This window comes from Eptatretus burgeri, chromosome 9, assembly GCF_056783735.1.
Source record: "Eptatretus burgeri isolate ZD-2024b chromosome 9, Ebu_testis_v1, whole genome shotgun sequence".
Taxonomy (NCBI): Eukaryota; Metazoa; Chordata; class Myxini; order Myxiniformes; family Myxinidae; genus Eptatretus; species Eptatretus burgeri.
The window spans coordinates 54,361,997-54,386,152 of NC_140969.1; the positions used below are offsets into that span (position 1 = coordinate 54,361,997).

Genomic DNA, 24,156 nt, shown 5'->3' on the forward strand with positions numbered 1-24,156 from the left:
GCATGTCGCAACAAGGTGGCTGTCCCTTGGTCAGTGCCTAGACAGGCTGATTGAACAGTGGGAGCCACTTCGCCTCTTCTTCAAAGAAGTACGAAGAAAAATGCAACCAACTGTAGCCAAGACTCTAACAACGAGCAAGAAGGACGGCACTGTATCTACTGCCAGTACTGGCACTGCAGGATCAAGCACTAGTGGAGCAGCATTCACCACTACCACTGCAGTATCTGCTGCGAAGAAGACAGCAGGGACAGCACCAAAACCAATGCTGAGAGCAGGTAGCATCACCGGCCCTTCATCACGTTCATCTACAAAGCAGATCCCTTCAGAGTCGAGAAAGACTGTGATAGTCCCATCTACAGGCAAAGAAGGACCCAAGTTAAGTTCTGCTTTTGCCAAATCACTTGATAGAAGCTCAGCAAAACCTTCGAATCAGAGGTCTTCTTCCTTGGCTGCACCTACCTCAAGCTCTCTCCTCAAACGTAAAATTGGATCTGGTACTACGAGTCTGACCTCTTCTGCTGGCAGTAAACGCAAGTGTGATCGCCCTGCGGCTAAGTGTACTACGAGTTCTACAACTAAAAGCGCATCTTCCTCAAACACTGTGCAGGAATCTAGAGAAAAACGTGTCAACAGGATGTTCTTGTCTCCACAAACAAAACTCTATTGTTTCTTCCTTCGATATGCTAACAAGCTTTTTGAGAAGGGGAATCTTCTGCTCCAAAGAGACGAACCCTGTATTCATCTCCTGCACGGAGAATTGAATGGTCTTCTGAAAGATATCTTCGTACGGTTTTTGAAACCATCGGTGTCATCGGTTGCTCTGGTAAATGTACCCTTCTCTGACAGAAATCATCAGAAGAATGATGAGGACCTCATGATTGGGAACGATGCCAAACTGTATATAAGGGAACAAAGGAGTCTCAAGAAATCCACCTTCACTCTGAGTGAGTCAGACATCCAAGGTTTCTTCAGTGCAGTTCGCTCATATTATGTGAAAGCCTGCAATTACATCTTCAAAACCTGGCCGCTAGATGATGAATTAGCCAAGCATGCTCAGGTGCTGGATGTTAAGCTACACCAAGAAGTGGGGTTTGACTGTGTGGAGTTTTTCATCAAGAAATTCCCCTGTCTGTTCAGTGGCGGTGATAGTGACATAGACAGTCTTGAGAGTGAATTCGCTCACTGCCAGGCAGACGCCTCCATAGCTACAATTGCTACTGAGACAGTGAGAGTGGATGAGCAGTGGCATCGGATTTCACAGCTCACAGATCCCTGCACTGGTGCCAAGAAGTATCCTAATTTGAGCAAAGTGATGAAGGGAATCTTGGTCATTCCTCATTCGAACGCATCATGTGAGCGGGCACTCAGTCTTGTACGGAAGAATCATACTGAATTTCGTCCCAATTTGAGTGTCAAAACCCTGGAAGCTCTCTTAATTGAAACACTAGCTCATAGCACCCCTTGCTACCAGAGAGAATACAGCAAAGACATAATCAGAAGGGCTAAAAGAGCCACACAGCTGTCACTCAGCAAAGCTGCCATGGAAAAAGCAAGCAGCAGTAGTACCAGCCAGTAAGGTAAGAAAAATATTGCTTCTTTTGTGCTTTTTGTTAATCTTTGATTGTCCCCTAACTTACTAATATTAACATACATGTAACATTAAAAAGTGCACAATTTTCCCCTTTTTTGTTCAAAAAGTGGGAATTCTTAACATGTTAAATGCTCCAAAATAGGGCTCAGAGGGCACTAGAGAGCGTCTAGAACCCCAGAGCTTCCAGGGCCCTAAGGCGGGCCCTGGATCCCGCCGCAAGGGTCGAGCGCTCCGCGCTCGAGATGTGCGCTGCGCGCACATTATTTGGTGTCGGTTGCAAATCCTCCCTAATTTTGATTTCCATAAGTTGGCATCTCTGTAGAAACAGAAGCTCCTGCAGCTGGTCTTCTGCTGCAGAATAGGTTCAGTGTGTTCGCTGAAAAGGGAGGAGACGTTTCCGTTCATTCCTCTCACGAACAAGGACCGAGCGCAACGCCCCAAGATGTGGTGGTCACCACCCCGGTCACTGACATTAAAATCAAGAACCACGAACATGCTCTCGTCACGCGCCCTGCTGAGGACGAAGTGTCTGAGGTGATGGAGGAGGAAGAAGTAACAGCCCCAGAGGGAGAGTGCGAAGCCTCCGATACAAAAACGGTAATCCCTGTTACGGTCTTTAAAACTCCCGCTGTGGAAACAGTTTCACCTTTAGCAGAAGACGATTTTCCCGTTGTGAGAGCATCGACTTCAGTGTGTGAAGAGAAAAATAAAAACCATTCGGATTACGACTCAGATGGGGCCTTGTTTGCCTCTTATGCTGGTAGCGAGGTCTGGAACGACCCAGCAATAGCCAAGGAACTGGAGGGTGATGATGATTTATCACCCATGGAAATTCTCCAGTTTCTTCAGGACACTTTTCGAAAGAAAAACGTTAAGATTATAACCTTCCCGAACCTGTCTGGCTTTATAACCTCTTCAAGACGTCTCCTTCTCAAGGCTGAACAACTTGGTGTGACTGAGTCACAAGTATTTTGCCTTAAGGCCCGGTCACACCTTGACGTTTCAGCCAATGTATGCCGATTTTTGAATTTTTTTTCTAAACGCTGGCACACGTTGAATACGTTATGGGTAAGTTTTGATAACATTGAGAGCACGCTGAAAAACACTGCCATACGTCGTTGTATGCTGGCTTTAAACGTTGTACTTTTCGGTTGTCCTCAAATTTTTTCATGCTTGAAATTTCACGACGTATGCCGGCGTATGACTCACACGTTCCGCTACGCTGGCCACAAGTTGTATGCACGGTCTGCGATCGTTGACAGACGTCAACACATGCTACTTGTAAGTTAATCATAAGTTGAGACATGCCGAGGTAATGTTTAGCGTACCCGAAACTTATTTCTAACCTATGATTAACGTGTTGTTGGCACGTTACGCGATCGTTGCCACACGTCGACAGACGTTACTTTTAAGTTACTCATAGGCTGAAAGACATCGGTATAATGGATCGTCCTTGCGTCAGCGTCCACGGCCAGGGCCAGGACACTTATTTGCAGCATTCTTCAAACTTTTCTTCGGCATGACGAGGATGTTCACACTTCGATGTCTAGCTTGGCTATGATTCCAATTGTCCATCGGCAGCGTCTATTTAAAATAGTCGAGTTTGAGCGTTTTAACACGTTCAGAAGAAACGCTTCAAATTTCCAAACCCCAGCGTCAAAAAACAAAGGCGAGTGACAGCAATTTAAATCGTTCATTGTAAACAATGAAAATTGTTGAGTGGTACCGTTTAAAAGTCGTTGAGTGTAAAAAAAATCCAATTGTTGAGCGCAAGCGTCTACTTTCAATAGTGGAGATGCAGCCATTTAAATCGTTGAGTGGCAGCCTATGAACCTACCCGTGGACACGCGGACGCAAGGACGATCCATCATAACCCACACCCTCCCCCTCACACTCACCTACTACTGCCAACATGAACAAACTACTACTGATACTGATACTGATACTGTTACTGCTGACATGGACATCGACTCAAAAAGGACTCGAAAACACTGTTGGGTTCCCCTTTTATGAACAGCATTTTTATATACCAATTCCCAAAACCGCTGGGAACACGTCTTTATATGGCAGTTGTAACCGAGAAACACGTTAATTTTTTTTTTTTTGTCGACCGGAAGACGTCATTGGAATACGTCTACATACGTCGATGTGTGTTGGGACTACGTAAAGAATTGGTTCAAAGCACGTCAGACATAAGTTAGAAATAAGTTTCGCGTAAAAAAGACATTACCACGACGTGTTTCGACTTATGAGTAGCTTATAAGTAGCCTTTGTGGACGTGTGTAAGCGTCCACATATCGTGTGTACAACCTATCCCCATCGCATGCGGAACGTGTGTCATACGCCGAGTATGTCGTAAAATTTTGAACATGTTTAAAATTTATTGACGTACTCTACTTACTACGACGTATGATAGCGTACTTTAGCGTTCTACTCACGTATACCAAACTTACTCATACCGTATTTGACGTGCCCCAACGTTTTAGACACATTTTTCTTAGGTCGGCATACGCTGGCAAGATCGCCAAGGTGTGACCGCGATGTTGACACTTCCATTTCTACGGCAGTTATGATTCGAATCGTTGTGCGTCAGCCTTTTAATAGGCTACGTCACGACATCGTCGGCGATGCGTGCAACGCGCTATGCCGAAGTTAGACTATCGTTGGGCATCGGTTGTGTAGGCCGACAACAGGTTCAGCATTCGTTGGTATAAGTTATCTATAACACAACGAAACGTTCTGTGTCCATTACTAATATGTTATGCATACGACCAACTCGTTATGAATACGTCCGAATCTTAAAAAAAAACATCAAAAGTTCAACGTAAACCAGCGTTTTACATACATTTTAATACGTTGCCATCGCTGGCTAAAACGTCAAGGTGTGACCGGGCCTTTAGGAAGTGTGTATTGAAAGCTCGGAAAGAGCTACAAGCACAACCCAACTTCCTTTTACCTGACAAACCCTCCCTACCTACACCATGACCTTCTCTATTGTAACCTTAAATATAAATGGGGGACATTCACCCCTGTGCAAAGCTCAGGTAAAGTTGCTTGTCGAGCAAAAACATTTTGATGTTCTTTTGCAAGAGACAAGATGTAGCTCTTCGTGCTCGAGCGAATGGACTCGCATCATGAAAGGACAGTGGTCTTTAGTCGCTTGACCTGTCCTCGTGCTGGAGTGGCTATTTATTTAAATCCCTCTTTCTGTCCTGAAAATGTCACTTTTAAGGAGATTATTAAAGGGCATTTAGTTTCAGTTAATTTCCTTTATAATGGTTGCGTCAGGAAGGGAATCCGGCGTAAAACATGTGCCAAATCACTATGCGGATCATATGGATGATCCGCTGTGGCGACCCCGAACAGGAGCAGCCAAAAGAAGAAGAAGAAGAAGAAGAAGAATTTCCTTTATAATGGTTATCAACACACTTTAATAAATGTATATTCACCCAGTACGAGCACTGAAAGACTAGTTTTCTTTACACAGTTAGAAATGTCCCTCACACACCTTGTTTTTGATGGTCTTGTTTGTCTGTGTGGGGACTTTGATTGCACATTGTATCCCACCCTTGATCGTAATGGAGAAGAGCCCCACCCACCAAGTACGGCACCTTAAAGAGGGCTTTGTCCAAATTCTCCCTTATGGATGTATGGAGACTCCAGAACCCATCTGCACGACAATACACGTGGTGCCGATGTGCAAATGGCCGGCTATCTCTTGCAAGGATAGACAGATTTTACATCAATAATGACTTTAAATGTTATCGACCATGTTGACATCACCCCAAGTGGCTTTTCGGACCATCACATGGTTGTTCTTCATATACTTTCCCCAGTTCGAAATCGTGGCACTGCCCATTGGACCTTCAATGCGAGTCTTCTGCAAGATGACGCTTTTCCTGTCGCCTTCCGAGCCTTTTGGGAAGTTTTACGACTACGGAAACCTTCCTACTCCTGCCTCGCACAATGGTGGGACAATGCGAAAACCCATATCAAGACCTTTTGCCAGCAATATAGCTCCTTTTGTACCAAGAATGAATCTGCGCTGCAATCTCTAATTGTTAAAGAAATATTGTCTCTCCAGTCAAGCCTTCAAACTCCCGGTGCTGAAAGGACTAGTTCTCTACTAACAACGAAGAAAGCCCTCCTCGCTCAACTCTGTACAAAACAAGCCAGAGGGGCTCTAATAAGGCTGCGAATGGAGAACTACAGCTTTATCGATACTCCTTCCAAGTTTTTTTTTGCGTTAGAAGCGCAAAAAAAGAGAAACCAGCAAATAACCTCGCTGCGGGCACCAGGAGGCCGAGCAATACACGATCCAAAAGGCATTAGGAGCTTGACCAAACAATACTTTTCTGACTTGTATTGTGCCAGAAACACTAAGGAAGACATGATTCGTTCCTTAACCACCTCTTTGCCCACCTTGTCTGAATCTGCATGTCAAAAACTTGACAAGGAAGTGCCTCTTGATGAACTTTCTATTGCTTTGCAAACTTTGCCCACAGGTAAAGCTTCTGGACTTGATGGAATCCCTGCAGAGTTTTACAAAGCCTTCCGGCATTTGTTGGGACCTGAGCTGCTTGACCTCCTGGCCTACGGTCAGGCTTGTTACCACTTAGCTGTCGCAGGGCCACACTCGCTCTCATACCTAAGAAAGGAGACCTCCGGCAACTTAAAAATTGGCGTCCCATTTCGCTCCTCTGCACGCACTACAAGATTTTCTCGAAAGTTCTTGCCAACCGCCTCAAACCTTTGATTGAGGAGATTGTACACCCCGATCAATCTTATTGCATTCCTAAAAGGGCAATACACGATAGTATTTTTATTGTCCGTGACATGATCGATATTTGTATTGCTGAACAGAGAAATGTTGGTCTGGTGTTTTTAGACCAAGAAAAAGCTTTTGACACAATTGATCATTCTTATCTCTTTGCTGTTTTATGGGGGTTTTATTGGTTTTAAGGAAAATTTTACTTGCTATATCAAACTATTGTATAATAATATTTTTAGTGTGCTCAAAGTAAATAACATCTTAAGCCAGCCCTCCCCTGTAACCAGAGATATCTGTCAAGGATGCCCCCTGTCTGGCCTTCTATACTCCCTATCAATTGAACCTTTACTACATCGTTTACGCACATGGCTACAAGGGTTTTATCCTCTACCGTTAGAAAATCCCGTAAAAGCCATTGCTTATGCGAATGATCTCTGTGCAATTGTGCACTCAGATGACAATGTTCGTGCTTTGGTTGAGTCTGTCAAGGAATTTAGCCTGGCGAGCTCGACTAAAGTTAATATTTAGAAGAGCAAAGGTTTTTATTTAGGTCCACAGAATGAGACTCCCCCTCCAACCCTGCCAGGGCAGCTTGAATGGACCAATGAAGGAATACACTACCTCGGTGTCTTTCTTGGAATTCCAGTTTTTATTTCAAAAAACTGGGAATCGCTGATTACCAAAACTTAGCAGTGGTTAACAAAATGGAGGGGACTATTGAAGCAGCTTTCCTACCGGGGTCGTACTCTAGTCATTAATAATGTTGCGGCATCAATGCTATGGCATGTTTTTAAGGCACTGCAGGCCCCAGCTTTTATCCGAAGAAAACTTCAAAGTCTTTTTGTGGACTTTTTCTGGGGGGGAAAGCACTGGCTCCGGCCAGGAATACTTAGCCTACCGACTCCAGAGGGTGGACAGGGGCTAATAGAGGTAACGAGCAAAGTGATGGCTTTCCGCCTCCTCTCAGCACGAAGGCTTCTATACTCCGACGTCCCATGAAAAGCCTTTGCCCATTGCTTGCTTAAGCAAGCTGGGAAACTTGGCTATGGTGACGAGCTCTTTCTTCTCAACACGAAGCACGTGCATATGACATCGGTCCCCCTTTTTACCGAAGCACGTGCATATGACATCGGTCCCCCTTTTTTACCGAAGCATGCTGGAAGCATGGCAGGCGTTTTCTTTTCGCCGTGATACCAGTGCTTACTCCCTTCAGATGTTTTTAAAGGAACCAATATTTTTAAATCCTTTTTTTAATGGGGTCTGTAGTGACAGATCTTTTATGCAAAAGTTTATTGATGTTGGCGTTACCAGAGTTGAACACCTCAGGAACCCCCTTGTACATATATGGAAGCCAGCTGCTGACATTGCCGTGGCCACCAGTGTGAGGTCCATCAGAGTTATTGGCAGAATTTTCTCTGTGATCCTACGGACCTTTAAGCAAACCTGGTTAAAATGGGACCCAGACATTGAAGATGCCCTCCATCTTTCCCAATGTCCTTTCCCAAATCTGTTAATTTTATTTCAAAGTTTTATGCCCTTTAACCAGATGGAGAAATCCTCAGTGTACAATCTATGTGTTCTCACCCTTTTTCCTGACAAACCTGCAGAGCCACAAGCTCATTGGCGAGCGCTGCTTCAAGCTAACCATTCCACTGCAATAAAATGGCAGGTGATGTACAGATAACCTATTGTCAAGCGCTCGGGCGATCTGCAGTGGCGGCTGGCGCACAGCATCCTGCCTTGCAACGTCCTGTCCCACCATATATGTCTTGAAAACTCGGAATTGTGCCCCTTTTGCGACACCCCGGAGACCATTTTTCACATTTTCATTGAATATTCAAGGATGGCCTCGCTTTTTGGAATCATGTCACGTGTGACCCGGGGGCTCGGTTTGTCTTTTACACATTGTGTTTTTAGGTCATCTCTACCGATATGACCCAATAAAGCCGGACCAAATGTCCGTACGTCCGTCAACAATTTTTCTTTCCGATCTTGATGAAACTTAGTATGTGGGTCGAGGTCGATGAGTGTTGCACAACAATTTAACTTTTGTTCGGGTTCAAGGTCAGGGTCAAGGTCACGAGGTCACGTAAGTTATAAAAATCGCCATTTTCAAAACCTATCTCGTCTGACATTCTACAAGATATTTGGCAACTGTTTATTGATTATGATAGTAAAAAATATTATCTTGTATCTAACCAGACAGATTTTTGAATTTCCTTCCCGTTTGATCGTCACGTGATCTGGAAGATGGCCAAAAACGCCGATGCGATTTGCAAAGAAGGAAGGAAGGAGAAATGAAATATAAATAATATGGAATAGGCAAAGCTGAGAAGCGAACGTAGAATTCTTCTTATATTCGCTTCTGACTTTACATAAAACTTGTTCACCACTGTATACTTGCCAACTATACCGTGGTACATGTAAGCGCCGCACAGCTGATGTTTTTGACGCAATTTCCGGTTACTTCGGCCTGGATTCGGGATCAGCGAACAAATAATCTAAATCACGATTAAAAAATATTTTTTGATGATGCGGGAGATATCCTTATTAAAATTAACTTTGGGGGAAAAACAATTGAATAAATAAATATACGATCACTTCTGGTCAAGAATAAAATAAATTTAAAGTTCCGGAAAGAGTTTCAAAATCACTCCCGGTAATGTTAAATACTAAATAAACACTTCCTGTCATGAAAAAATCACCTTCGGAAGTATCTATATATAATTCCAGCAGTGTGTGTGTGTGTGTGTGTGTGTGTGTGTGTGTGTGTGTGTGTGTGTGTGTGTGTGTGTGTGTGTGTGTGTGTGTGTGTGTGTGTGTGTGTGTGTGACCGCTGTTTCTCGACAACCTCTGGTCCGATCTAATTGAAACTTGCCAGATATATTGCTGGGACCTGAGGATGTGCCTTTTCAAGGTTTGATATTAATCGGACAAGTGCTTCCCAAGTTATGGCCATTTATTTCCCAAACCAATGGGAAGACGCGTTGCTGCGTGGGCGTGGCCAATAGGGAAGGTAAGCTCAGCCACGCTCCCCATTACAGGTTACAACGTACAGGCTTCCGGAGAGTGATGACTTCGTGTATTCTAATAATTTCTCGATTTCATATGCGCATTTATAGATAAACACAATGGCCCAAGTTATGATCGTTTTCAGATTAGACGGTGTATAAATTTTGGGAACATCAGAGTGCTGGTATGCTCCGAACCAGGAAGTATATTTTTTCTCTCTCTTCTCTTCTCTTTTTGTTTTTCCTTGCCACGACATTGCGAAAAGGTAAAATACGTTGGCGCTAATTGAATAATTGGATATTCAAAATAAATTGCGAATAATCGTAACTGCGAATAATATCGAACTTAAGGGTCACGCACGTACGGGCACGTGAGAGCGAAGAAACGGCCTGTGTGGTTTATTTATTTATTATTATTATTATTATTATTATTATTATTATATATATTTTTTTACGGACACGTACTAGTAAAATTAACTTTGGGAAAAAATAATTGAATAAATAAATAAACACTTCCGGTCATGATCTCCCAGCATGCATCATTCCCCATGAAAAAAAACCGGAAACAAAAAAAACCAGCAACAAAACAAAAAACGGAAACAAAATGGTCATTGCCAATGACATGGATTCAGAATTGCCAAGGTATTGTGTTGTTTTTGTTGTTTCCTATTCTCTCATGTGGACGCGTGAAGTAATATTCACAAGATAGAAATAAAACCCAATCGTGTTTATACACCGCACAGCGTTTAACAATAACCGGAAGCAAAAAGTCATAGCTCATGACATGGATTCAAAATAGCCAGGGCTATTGTGTTGTTGTTGTTGTTGTTGTTGTTGTTGTTGTTGTTGTTATTTCCTATTCTCTCACGTGCACGCGTTAAGTATTAAGTTCACTTTGTTCGCTATAAAACACATTTTTAGCCTTTTATATTTATACATTTTCCACCGAAGGTGCAAAAGTTTCAAAACCCGAAATGTAAACGTCGGCATTTATTTTCAAAATATAATTTTGTGCGCGTGTACCAAAATGCCGAGTCATCTTTAACCAAACTGCTCAGTTCGAGCTTCACAGTAGAACTGCGCAGTAGTCTTCGGTCATAACTGAACATTGAGAACTTGTGGTATTATAGAGATGACCGTCACCCCCACACGGGGGTAATTTTTATATTTGGTTTTATATTAATGTCTTGTATCAATGTAAAAATGAAAGTCTTTCAGCAAACTTTTTGTATTCTGAAGCAAAACTTGCCATTTATTTATCGAGGAAGCGAAAATTGCAGAACACTGATGTTTTAGCTGATGACGTCTTAACTATTTTAAAAGCATTGGTTACGTCGCGTGTTCTTATTGAGTTTGAAACTCAAGATCCTGCTTTATTTAAAAACCGGTGGTGTGTGAAACAATCCTTATGTAGCATGGTTGGTGGTGCTCCAAGAATCAATTTATAAATTTAATATTACCTCTTTGTTACCCCATCCTTTCCTGGTTATTTATTTTGATGCTTGTACTAACAACTTGAATTTTCTCGTAACAAAGGGGAGAAGTTGCTCTCTCTCTTGCTCTCGCTCTCTCTCGCTTGGCACGCACGTGCAAACGCAAGGGGCTGTTGCTCAGTCTCCGGCGGTACGTGTGGAGCCTGTGTTGCTTTCTCTCTTCTTATCATCTTCTTCTCCACTCTCTAATGTATTTTTGGGGGTGTTCCTTGTGTATAAACTGTTTCAATGCTTTATTGATTACTTGAAAATTGAATTGGTTTCTTCTCTTCTTTTTTTCCACTCTTGTATATAATCGTTTGCATTGTTTTATTGAATTTTTATCCTTTATACCTTTTTTAAAAAAAGGACATGAAAATGAAAGTCAAAGTCAGTCTCTCTCTCTCTCTCTCTCTCTCTCTCTCTCTCTCTCTCTCTCTCTCTCTCTCTCTCTCTCTCTCTCTCTCTCTCTCTCTCTCTCTCTCTCTTTTTCTCTATATCTCTCTCTTTTTTTCTCTTTTTTTCTCTCTCTCTTTTTCTCTTTTTCTCTTTCTCTTTTTCTCTTTTTCTCTTTCTCTTTTTCTCTTTCTCTTTTTCTCTTTCTCTTTTTCTCTTTCTCTTTCTCTTTCTCTTTCTCTTTCTCTCTTTTTCTCTTTCTCTCTTTTTCTCTTTTTCTCTTTCTCTTTTTCTCTTTCTCTTTTTCTCTTTTTCTCTTTCTCTTTCTCTTTCTCTTTCTCTTTCTCTCTCCTCATCAGGTGACAAAACCAATTTGATCTCTTCTTGGCTAGTTTCTTTGATGCTTCCACAACTTTCACTGACCCCTGATATACTGGTCCTTCATCTTGTCATTTATTGTCACTCCACATATCCTCTTCTCTGTGTCTCCACATATCATAGCATCCCCATCTCATTTGTATCCAGTTTCTATTCCTCTTTCTTTGCTGTTGCTCAAGTTTCCATACGATACTCTATAACAAAGCCAGTCTCACAGTGGTCTTGTAAATTCTTCTGTTCAGTTTCAGCAGTATTGTTTGTCAGGTCAAGTCATATTAGATCTTTGACTTGCTTTCGGTATCATGTAAACCTGTACTAACCTGTTTCATGGTTGGGTTGTCAACGACTAAACCATCTCCCCCAACAGGTTTTCTGGTGAGGAGGGTGTATAGATCTTGACACCTTGCAGGATGAAAAATAAACCTGTCAAAGGGTGGAGGAGCTCCTTGTGAGCCAATAGCCTTCCATTTCTCGTGCCCACCTGTCTGCGGACATCCTCCTGCAGTTGGGTTACCTTTTTTTTCGGAGGTTGGTGGCAGGATTTGCACTCTGGCCACCGAAAAACACTTCATTCTGCAAAACCCACAAATTAAAAGAAAACTGAAACCCCACTCTGTGGGAGTACCTTCTGTACTGCTGCCCTCTGCACCTTGATTTCATCCTCTTTCAAGAGAGCTACAGCATTTACATCTTTAATTGTATGGACACTGCCCACATCTTTTGTTCATTGATCCCTAGTAGCTGCTATTCTGAAGATGTCTTTTTGTCTCTCTTTAGGATGAAGACTTGTAGATATTTCTTCAAAGACACTCTCTCCTGACAAATCTCACACTCTTATACTCTCGATGTCTCTCTGAAAGGACCGTCTGGAACCCCCCCTCCCTCATCTACTTTCCCAACAATCCTCTTGAAGAAGTCCTTTCATTCATGCTTCTGGGTCTCACTATCTGCCATGATCATTCCTGGGAAAACCCCATTTCCAAGCTGGCCTCCAAGGCCAGTTGCCGACTGGGCATCCTCGGTCATGCAAAGTCCTTCCTTGGCACACCTGAGCTCCTGACCACATACAAAGCTTTCGTCTGCAGCCTGAGGAAGTACTACTCTCCCCTCTGGGCTGGTGCTCCCGCTTCTCACCTTTCTCAGCTTCATGTTATAGAAACCAAGGCATTTAGGATCATGAGTATCTCGTGTGATGAGGCTGTCTTTGGGTCTGTCCGCAGGGTCTTTGGGTCTTTCTCTCACTCTCCCTCTGCAGGCAGGTCAGTGCTCTTTCTGTCTTCTACCGTCTCCTCTCTGGCCTCACTCCCCTGCTCTGTCTGCATTATGTCCCCCTGATATTTCTGCAGGGTTCTCAAGGTCTACCAGCAACCCCCTTTTGGTAAAACTTCCAAAATCAAGAATCACTGCTTACCTTCACTCTTTCATTCCTCTTTTTTTCTGTCTTTGGAGCAAGCTCCCACACTCTCTTCAATCCCACTCTTACCTTAAGGTCTTCAAAACAGCCGTTCACCACCATCTTTTATCTTCCCCCATCCAAAACCATGATTTTTTTTAACCCCTGTTAATCCACCCCAAACCCACCTCCTTCAAATTCCCTGCTTTCCTTCCTGAAAGTCCTTGTGCTGTCCCATCTTATTTACCCTGTGCACAGATCTCATGTCTCTGTTCCCCACTGTTTTTTCCTTCCATCTGCTGCTCCTCTTGTCTCCTCCCCTTGTTGGACATTCTGTGTGTTAGCTGTCACACGAACCTCGACATTGAATTAAAAAATATGAAAAGGCCAGGGATCTTTCTCCAACAATCACTTTCTTCACATTCCTTTTTCCTTTTTGTTCTGTTCTTTATCATCTTCAAGCCCTGAAACTGAGGAATAGCATCATGTTAACTGGTACGAATGAACTTTGAGTATGAAAGGAACTTTATATGTTTGTGCTTTGTTATTTAACTCGATTATAGAGAACCATACTGATTCTTTATGTTGACCGTTGCAAAACAAACTTTCTTCAGCAATCATAAAATACATTTTGCACAAGATAAAACTTTATTGACAATCCAATTAATGTGTAAAATGTATTGTTTGTGAAATATTAAAGTAAGAAATAACTTGTTTTAATTGAACTCAGCAGTTTATTGTGGAGTCAAGGAGAGGTGTGCCTTTCTGGGATGAATCACCAACTGCATGAAGATGTTTGAAACTTTATATGGTGCAACAAGCTTCTTGTCGAGACAGACAAAAGGTAATGTTGTGGTTGTCGACGAGTTATCTCGTCTGGATTTTGTTCGCAAACTGACTCTTTGTAGATAATGTAATCCTCATGTTTCACAGCGAAGTGTTCGATGAATCTGCTCATGGATGTTCCCTGTCTGGAGTAGACCTGTCTATAAAATTGAGAATTTAATTCTCTTCCTGGCATTGGCTGCAGTACAATCCCATGGAGATGTATGGAGATAGAGCTCTGTTTGCTCATGTCCAATAAGTGGAGACTATGCAACTGGTTAAGGCCTCAGTCACATTTGCTCTACGGTGAGGATAAGGTGGCCGTACGCCCTCTGAACTGACAGAAACGTGCGGCAGCCGCAGAGAAACTGAGGTGGCCTCAGGGTGGCCCTACGCCATTTGGCTATATTTTACAGGCCGTAGGGTCGCCGTGGAATGAAATCGCGGAGTTATAACTTTTTTTCATTTCGACGCTCGCCATAGCAATTCGACAAGCCAAGCTACGACGTAGATGTGTTCCACGTCGACCGTACGTGGGGCGTACGGTGGGCTTGCGTTTTCCGTGCGGCTGCCGTAAGCTCTTCTCAATGAAAAATGAATTTTCCCAACCCCCAAAAAATTACGGCGGCCGCACTATTTCCACGGTCGCCGTATGGTGGCCTTGCGGTCTGTGTGACTACCTGTGGGCAACGCAAGGTCGACGCACGGTTCCCCTACGCCCGCCGTGCACCTACGTGCGGCCTCCGTGGCAGTCTGCGTCGACCGTGCGTCCACCGTGCGCTACCGCTAGAGATCGGAGTATAGGTGTTTGCCTATACAGCGGTGCCCCCAGAATCCCAATTTAATTCGTTCCAGGAGGCTGTTCGGATTGCAAAAACTTCGGATTCAAAAAATATTTTCCCAATAAGAAATAATGGAAAGTGAATTAATCCATTCGTGGACCCAAAGAAAACCCACTTTCAAGACACTTTAAACTGAAATTCCCCATGTTTAAGGTAAAATAGGATGAGTAAATGACCTTCGGTGGTGGTGGATTGTATGTTAACTGGTACAATCGCCACATCCAAAGGCCCACACAGGCTCGAGCTCCGGCCTGGGTTTCGATCGCTCGTGCACTCTGTGAGAACGCTGCCCCCAGGGCAGCTCATCAAACATGATGCCCCCAGAACCACAATCACTTTCATCAAACACATCGGGCTGACGTAATCATGGATATTAAAAATTACAACCGGTTTTGCTGTGAAATTCAATCCCTGCCCAACAGTCCGTCACACCACGTGATCGGATTGCTTTTTTTGTTAATTAAAACACACGATGATTAAAAGAAAAAATGAAGGTGAAAACATGAGGTAAGGCCTAAGTCACATTTGCTCGGCGCCCGGAGGGTCTACAAAATGTACGGACACTCACAATTATAAAGCGGCCGCAGTATTTCCACGGTCACACAATGTAGCAGTCACACATGTTTTTATTTTTCGGGTAGCCGCATGGCGTGTTTATAAATTGTGGAGACCGAAAACGTGGGGGTGCCGTTATTTTTTGGGGGTTGGGAAAATTCATTTTTCATTTAGAAGAGCTTACGGCAGCCGCACGGAAAACGCAAGCCCACCGTACGCCCTACATACGGTCAACGTGGAACACATCTACGTCATAGCTTGGCTTTGTCGAATTGCTACGGGGAGCGCATAAATGAAAAAAGTTATAACTCCGCAGTTATGATTCCACAGCGCCCCTCCGGCCTGTAAAATATAGCCAAACGGCGTAGGGCCACCCTAAGGCCACCTCATTTTCTCTGCGGCCACTGCACGTTTCTGTCAATTCAGAGGCCGTACGGCCGCCTTATCCTCGCCGTAGAGCAAATGTGACTGAGTACTTCCACCGACGAACTGAATGAACAAAGCGCGAAGATGTGGGTCGAACAGGTGGGGGAGACACGTGAACAAACATGAACGCCACGTTGTGTTCGGTTGTAAAAAATGTATTGGGTTTTTAGGGCCAAACTTTCTCGAAAAAATTGTTCGGATTCCAATTTGTTCAAACAGCTTGGCCGTTCGGATTCTGGGGGACCACGGTATATTATAGTTATAGTATATTCAGTTATATATATATATATATATATATATATATATATATAAATATATATATATATATATATATATATATATATATATATATATATATATATATATATATATATATATATACATATATATATATATATATATATATATATATATATATATATATATACATATATACATATATATATATATATATATATATATATATATATATATATATATATATATATATATATATATATATATATATATATATATACTGGTAGATTTTTATTTCAATAAAAAAGGACTAGTATATATACCCACTCGTTACCGTCCGTCTGGCCGCACGTTCGCATTTGGGTCGCCTTGCGGGCACCTTGAGGTCTCCTTGCATCTGCCTTGAAAATTATATTGCCGCCGTAGGGATGCCCTAAGGTCACCGTGCGACATCAAATCAAAGACCGTACGGCACCCCACGTTTTCGGTCTCCACAATTTATAAACATGCCTTGCGGCTACCCGAAAAATAAAAACATATGTGACTGCTACATTGTGTGACCGCGGAAATACTGCGGCCGCCGTAGAATTGCTAGTGGCTGCAGATTTTGGAGACCCCACGGCAAATGTGACCTAGGCCTAACCAGCAGAGCCTTGTATTTGGTGATGCTGATAAGCCATCCAGTCAGCACCACTGAAACTTTGAGAAAGGAAACTGGTTTGAGAGTTCAGTGTGTGTGTGTGTGTGTGTGTGTGTGTGTGTGTGTGTGTGTGTGTGTGTGTGTGTGTGTGTGTGTGTGTGTGTGTGTGTGTGTGTGTGTGTGTGTGTGTGTGTGTGTGTGTGTGTACACATATGTATTACAGTGTAAATCTCGAAAGTCTACACCCCCTTTCAACATTTTCACCTTTTGTTGCCTTATCGCCTGGAATTAAATTACATTAAATCAGACTTTTTTCCACCTTTATTTACACATTGTAACCCACAACTTCCAAGTGAAAAACAAATTCGACAAATTTCAGAAAATTAATTAAAAACACAAAACGAGAATATCTTTCGTTTTGGTTGGATAAGTGTCCACCCTCCCCCCCCGCCCCCAAGGGTAATACTTGGTGGAAGCACCTTTGACTGCAATTTGAGCTGTGATTCTGGTGAGATTGGTCTCTACTATCTTTTCACACCTTACCTGGGCAATATTTGCCCATTCTTCTTGACAAAACTGTTCAAGCTCAGTCAAGTTGTGTTGGGAGTGTTGATGGACAGCAATCTTCAAGTCAAGCCACAGATTTTTGATTAGATTTTTGTCGGGGCTCTGGTTTGGCCACTCAAGGACATTTATCTTTTTGTTCCTTAGCCACTCCAGTGTAACTTTGGCTGTGTGCTTCGGGTCATTGTCATGCTGAAAGGTGAACTTCGGTCCAAATTTCAACTTTCTTGCAAAGGGCAGCAGGTTTTCCTCTTGGATATTTCTGTAATTCGCTCCATTTTCCCCTCTATCCTGATGAAGAGAAACATCCCTGTAATGTGATGCAGCCACCACCATGCTTCACAGTAGGGATGGTGTTCTTTAGGTAATGTACTGTGTTGTATTTGTGCCAAACGTAACGTTTTGCATTTCAGGATTTTTTGAGTAATGGCTTCCTTCTTGCCAACCTACCATGTAGGCCAGCCTTGTGGAGTACTTAGGATATTGTTGTCCCATGCACACAGTGACCAGTCTTTGCCATAAAGGCTTGAAGCTCTTTCAAAGTTGCTATTGGCCTCTTGGTGGTCTCTCTGATCAGTCTCCTCCTTGCTTGGTCATCCAGTTTGGAGGGACGGCCTGATCTAGGCAGGGTCTTAGTGGTATCATATGCCTTCCACTTATTAATGATTGCCTTGACTATGCTCCAAGGGATATTCAATGCCTTTGAAATATTTTATACCCATCCACTGATCTGTGCCTTTCCACAACTTTATCCCCGAGCTCTTTTGAAAGCTCGTTGGGGCTCAGTGTTGAGTCTTTTCTGTGAAATGCTCTACCCAGCAGAGGAAACCTATAGGCGCAGCTGATTTTATTCTGAAAGAATCAGAATCGCTTCATTTTAACACAGGTGGAGGCCAATTAACTTGGTGTGTGATTTTCAAGGTGATTGATTCCACCTGCGCTAATTTATTAGAAGGGTGGAGACTTATCCAACCAAGATGTTCGAGTTTTGTATTATTCGTTAATTTTCTGAAATTTGTATAATTTGTTTTTCACTTGGTAGTTGTGGGTTACGATGTGTAAATACAGGTGGAAAAAGTGTGATTTAATTCCGGCTATAAGGTAAGAAAAGGTGAGAAATTTTTAAAGGGGGTGTGGACTGTATATATCTACACTGTACAGTATATGTCTGTATAAAGGGTGCAAAATTTAGGCTTATTGAAACTCGTGAAGACTCAGGGTAAAATGCCAACATACTGATTGATAGGCAAAGAAAATGAACGGAAAAAGACGATGGAAAGAAGCACAGCAACCTATATTTAACGGGGTTGTGTTCGGTGTGGTCATAGGGGTAGAAAAGATATTGGGTGGGAATGGGGGATGACATGAAGAGGTAGTGCACCACTTACTTGAAGTATTGGAGGTAAAAGTGAAATTGAACCATCTCTTAAATACAATGCCATATACAGATGAAACGAGGAAAAAAAGGCCTATATTTAGGTGTAAAGGCTAGATTTTTGGGAGGTTACCAGAAGAACGTGTCCATCCTGCTGGAGGAGCTTGGGAGGGTTGAAGGGATGAGAGAGCATAAGGAGCTGGACCAGTGGAGAGGCAGTAAAAAACAGAGAGGCTATTTCTGACAGCAAGAGGCCTTAGGCTTTGGCTCCGTCATGAGAAATTCCAGTGATATCAATTGAGAGCCGAGTTGAGTGCTTCTGCTCTGACTCAGGCAGAGTTGGAGGTAAGGCTGTTTGAAGTGAATGAGGGGATGGAGGGGGAGTAAACACCTGACGAGGCACTCCCAAGACTTTGAGAAAGGAGACTGGTTGGATCGTTCACACTTGAGATTAGCAAGCTAATGTTTTCTGGCTTTGTAATCACGTGACCTGTCTCTCTCACAGCAGTGTGCTGCAAGATGTGGTGGGTTTGATAGCTCCGGTAATCTGATTGCTGTGTTGAAGGGTGAGGCCCTGATTGATTGCTTTGCAGGTATGCTTTTTTTATTCTCAACAAAGCATAAATGAGGTGTTATCCAAAACCCCTCATGTATTCTATTGCATCTATCACTGCTGTACTTGGCTCTAAAATTTGCAGGAGTGTTTGACACAACGAGTTGTTGGATCACAGTTTAAAACTTGAGGTCACAATTTGAGATAACCTACAATGGAGTGGAGTGGACCGTACAGGCCACTGCAGTAAATTAAGAGGCCGACTGTAAACGAGTAACGAATATGTCTCGTGTGACAATAGGAATGAAAAACAGAAGAGGTCAGTGTTGTTTCAGCAGTGTTGATCACCATGCTGTTGAATAACAAGCAAAGAGCATGTTAAGTGTGGTGGTATAACCAGATCAGAGTGGTGCAATGTGCCACTCTCGTGTATTTTGATTTTGACATTTTTTCCAGGTGTGACATATCCCTCAGCCTGACCGCTGATTAAATATCACCAACCACCACTTGGTAATCTGCTTGTATATGAGAGGCATTAGAACAAGTGGCTTGGCCCATAAAAATGTATTCCGCCTGTGAGCGAAGAGATAAACAAGCGGGTTTAAAAGGGCTGTCTGGAATTGTTTTATAACTTTTTTTTCTCTCAACACCGGCACTTCTTGCCTCCTCAAGGTGTTGATTCAGACCTCAAACGATGTCTCGATGAGGCTTAAGTCTCTTGAGTCTTAGTTGGAGGAACATTCTCTTCATGAGTAAATTCTTTGTGCAAGCAGCTTTAAGTCCCAAAGCCATCAGTTAGCAAGTCTCAGGACGTCCTCAGCCATTTATTGTCATAAAACACATTCCAAGCACCATCCTTACAAAAGCAATGCAGTGGTTTGCTCGACGCGACAAGGGAGCCGAGGTTCTTTAATATATCAGTTTCGCAAAGCGTAACCATGCATATGGCTGTTGGAAGCATTATGTAGAACGCCGTGGCGTGAAACACTGGTGAAATAAATTTGATTCCATTGTGCAACCTTTGGACAGAAATAGCTTTTCAAGCAGTCCCTTTGTGTCGCAAACAGACTTTGGAATCAATCACACCTTCCACATCATTTGTGCTCAAGTGTTTTTCTTTTCTTTTCTAACTTTTATTGTTGTCAGACAAAGCAGGAAATGAAACCTTTTTGGTGTGACGTTCTAAAGGATGTCCACTTGTCCTTCAAATGCTGTTCGTCCTGCATGTTCTCCACAAATGAAAGGTTATTCGGCAGACTGGTGTGACTTTCAAACTGGTAATGGCACTACCTGAAGTTAGTGACTCATGCGCACTGTCTTACGTTAAGCCAATCATGTTGCTCATATTTGTGAATTTTTTTTTTTTTCTTGCTGGACTTCGGAAGAGTATTTGGTTTTCAGAATGGCAGCTTAAGGTTAAGGAAGATCATGCTTAGATCACTTAAAACCTTGGCCACTTGGCTTTCATTATTGGCAAATTCAGACTTGTAATGTATTATCTCTGCCACCAAAGGTGAAGGAAGTTATGTTTTCACCTGTTTGTGTCTGTCTTGTTGGCTTAATGGTTTGGGTGGTGGGCTTGGAATCTGAGGATCCTGAGCTCAAATCCCACTTGGCTGTTGAATAATACCAGGTGGGGTTGATTTTGCCTGTAATCCTGCTGAGGTCAGCAAAATGAGTGCCAGCTTGGTGGAATCCAGTGTTGGAGGGCTTTCCTTTTAGTTTGTCTGTTACTTGCAAAATCGAAGATTTTTCAAGTGTATTGGTCAGTCGATTTTGTTATTCTGTCTGTTTGTCGCCTCCAGGTCACAATTTTAAACCGATCTTCACGGAACTTCACCACATCGTAGAGTTTTTCATAAGGAAGAAACCTGTTGTTTTTGAGGTCAAAAGGTCAACATAGGCCAGAGGTCAACAACTTAGATGAGATTTCAAAAATCCTCAATTTTCATCTGATTGACTTGAAATTTGAAGATTATATATAGTTCACGTCACTGAATTCAACCAACCAATTATTTTTGAGGTCAACATTGACAAAAAGGTCAACATATGCCCAAGGTCAACAACTAAGGTGGTATTTCTAATATCCTCAATTTTCATTTGATTGACTTGGACGGATCTGGATGAAATTTCGTGGGCAGGTTGTGTGTGTGACAAGGCCGAACTGATTAGATTTTCGTGACGATCCGGATCCGAATTGGGCTACGAGAATTTTTAAAGTGATTCTTAACCATGAAGAGATCGGGCCAAAAATTATATATATCACGATATCTCAAAAAGTTGTGTACTGATTCAGACGAAACTTCGTGGACATGTTGGGTCTGTGACAAGGAAGACTTGATTGAACTTGTGTGAAGTTCCAAATCCGGATCCGGATCCGATAATTTTTTAAGCGATTCTTCACCGTTGAGAGATCGGGATAAACTGATATATAACACGATATCTCAAAAAGTTGTGTACGGATTCGGATTAAACTTGGTGGACAGGCTGTGTGTGTGACCATGACAAATTGATTCGATTTTGGTGAAGATCCGAATCCAGATCTGGATACGAGAATTATTTAATTTTTAACTTAATTATTCACCATTGAGAGATATCTTATCATATCGCCAAAAACGATGTCATACTGTATGATATTTCAAAAATGTGTTGGGCCTGATATGTTCTTGTGGATCAGGCATTACGTGGTGGAGGTATGCGCACCTCCGAGTGCCCTTCTCGTTTGTTAGAATTTATTTTCCTTTCTCAGAATTGCTCTCTCTCCCTTTTTTTTCTGTACACAGTGGCCTTGATGCATTTCATTTGTCAGTAGATTTGCAAGTTGTAGAAAAGAAAAAATCTGAATAATACAATTTCATTCCCAGAGGTTATTTTAATGGCTACTTATGTTTTATATGCCATGCTGTTTGATACCTGAAAGTTTCCACTTGATTGAATTCCTTATTTTACCTTTTAAGTTTCCTTATTTAAGAGCCTCACCCATTCCAAAAGGGACCAGGGAGGCAATTGTGATCGGTCTGCATCAGTGTGTATCTGCACATAGATCTACCTTCATACGGATCGTTCGTTCTCACATCTAATGTGATATACTGTATACACACAACAGAGGCACACTGCAGTTAAAAGCTCGTTCTACTTTTTTTTTCAATAATGAAAATGGAACAAAGCTGTCCAATTTAACCATTACAAGTGAATAAGGCACAGATTTCGTGCAGCATCTGCTGCCCCAGCAAATTGTATTTGCAAGACAACATTCTCAGCCTTCTCTCAGGTCTTACAGTGCACTTCAGGCCATGCACTTGATTAGCATGTCCAGGGGGTTTTTGCATTCAAGGTCAAGGCTCATGGAATAGCTACAACACAAAATGAACAAAGTTGAAAGCGGGGGAACACTTCGGCAGCAGGGTAGAGGATTCGAGACACTCGGAGGAAGAATGTGTGAGGAGAGGGATGGGGGCACAGGATGGTGACCAGTTTGGATACAAGCTCAAATACAGCAAGAAGGAGGCTGGAAGAAGAGGAATGGAAAACAAGAGGTGAAACGGTATTGGAATAAAAACAGAAAGGAAGGTAGAGGGAGAGGGTAGAAAACGCACCGAAAAGTATACATAAATGGAGGCTCGTGGAAGAGCTAGAACAGAATGGAAGGGAGCAAAATGGAAAAGAGCAAACACCGACAGCAGGGTCGAAGTGAAAGAGATCAAGGGGAGGATAGCAGTGGTATAATGGTGAAATATTATGTGGGTAAACGATACAAATGTCAGTTGAGGCTAGAAAGCAGCCAAACTTTAAGGCTGTCATTTTGAAGCATCTGTGGGTCGCAAGACCCAAGATGCGCAGTGCATGGGGAGGGGGTAGAGAAGGGTATCCATCTCTCTTTCTCGACATCTTTGCTTCTGTCTAAAGCTGTGTGGTCTTGGCTCGACACGGGTGGAAGTGTGGCGCCTCCATTGTGGGGGATCTTTGGAACTCTCCTGCAGGATCAATTGGCTGTCTCCATGCTGTGGGCAAGTTTGCGCAGAACTGACCGTGGTTATGATTCAACAACCACAACAACAACAACAACAACAACATTATGGAAGACTGTGTGGGCGTGTAGGCAAAAGCACAACATCGAAGATATGAGGGATCTCTGGGTCGCTCCTGCGAGATTGATCGGCTATCTCCGTGACACTTGTCTTTTCGAACAGAACTGATCAGGGGCAAAACAACAACAGTAACTCAATTAGGATACCAACAGTTATAATATTTTCCAAAGCGCTTCCTTGCCTTTCTGTTTGGAAACTACATGGCATGAATGTGTGCATGTGTGCATGTGTCTGTGGCTCCTCTGTGCTTATCAGCCAAGATTGGACATACTCATTGGGATCCCATTTCTGCAAAGGAGGACCATTAAGATTGACAAACATCAGGGATGATACGTTCGCTTGTGTTCGACTGCTCCTCAAGGGATTTATGATGCAGTTCGTCAGGTTTAATCCCCATTCACATTCAGCAAAACTCACAGGAATAATGTTCAGCATGTGAACAAGAGGCAGTCAGCCATGTGGTTCAACTCTATTATTTTCTTTATCACCCCTGAACCCCCCAGTTGCACTCCTAGAATGGAGGTAAAACTGTTGAGTAAGCGGATTGATTTAGCTTTTGCCATAGCACTCACCCATTCTTTCAGGCCAGTTAGCTGGATCAAGAATTGAAAACTTTTGAAGCAAGTCAGAATAATGGGCTGTGTTCTTAACTGCTGCTCCTTGGTTTCTGGTGGTAGTGGTGGTGGTGGTGGTGGTGGTGGTGGTGGATGTTGTTGTAAACGGTCTGCGCTCCATGTTTGCAAGAATGCTTGCAGGAAACTGTTCAACCTTGATGTGTTGAATTTTTGGGTTTGATTGCAATGGAATGAAATTGAAATCCAGTTCCTCTGCAGCATTCAGGGCTTCTTCCAACTTGTCTCCTGGCTGTCCTTCATGTCAGAGAGCTGTCAGATGGTACAGTTGGAATAAAAGTATAAAATAAAATGGGTAGGCCAAAAACTATCCAAGCCTGAGATGCACAATCAAAATATATAGGATGAGCTCAAAAATACACAGGAGTGAGCACTCAATACGAATAACAATCGACACACATTGAGGA

The 24,156-nt window shown here is 42.7% G+C and overlaps 1 long non-coding RNA gene across 3 annotated transcripts in view; it reads left to right on the forward strand.

Annotated features, from left to right (window-relative positions):
• Nucleotides 1-1,916: 1,916 nt before the first annotated feature.
• The window catches only part of LOC147020151 (uncharacterized), a 99,691-nt gene continuing 77,451 nt past the window's right edge, over nucleotides 1,917-24,156 (forward strand). For 2 of the 3 annotated variants that reach the window (XR_015061658.1, XR_015061660.1), the window contains exons 1-3: nucleotides 1,917-2,188; nucleotides 13,743-13,856; nucleotides 18,982-19,069. This is a non-coding gene — a long non-coding RNA (uncharacterized LOC147020151). The remainder of the gene's footprint in view (nucleotides 2,189-13,742; nucleotides 13,857-18,981; nucleotides 19,070-24,156) is intronic. The other variant, XR_015061659.1, reaches the window with a different exon arrangement.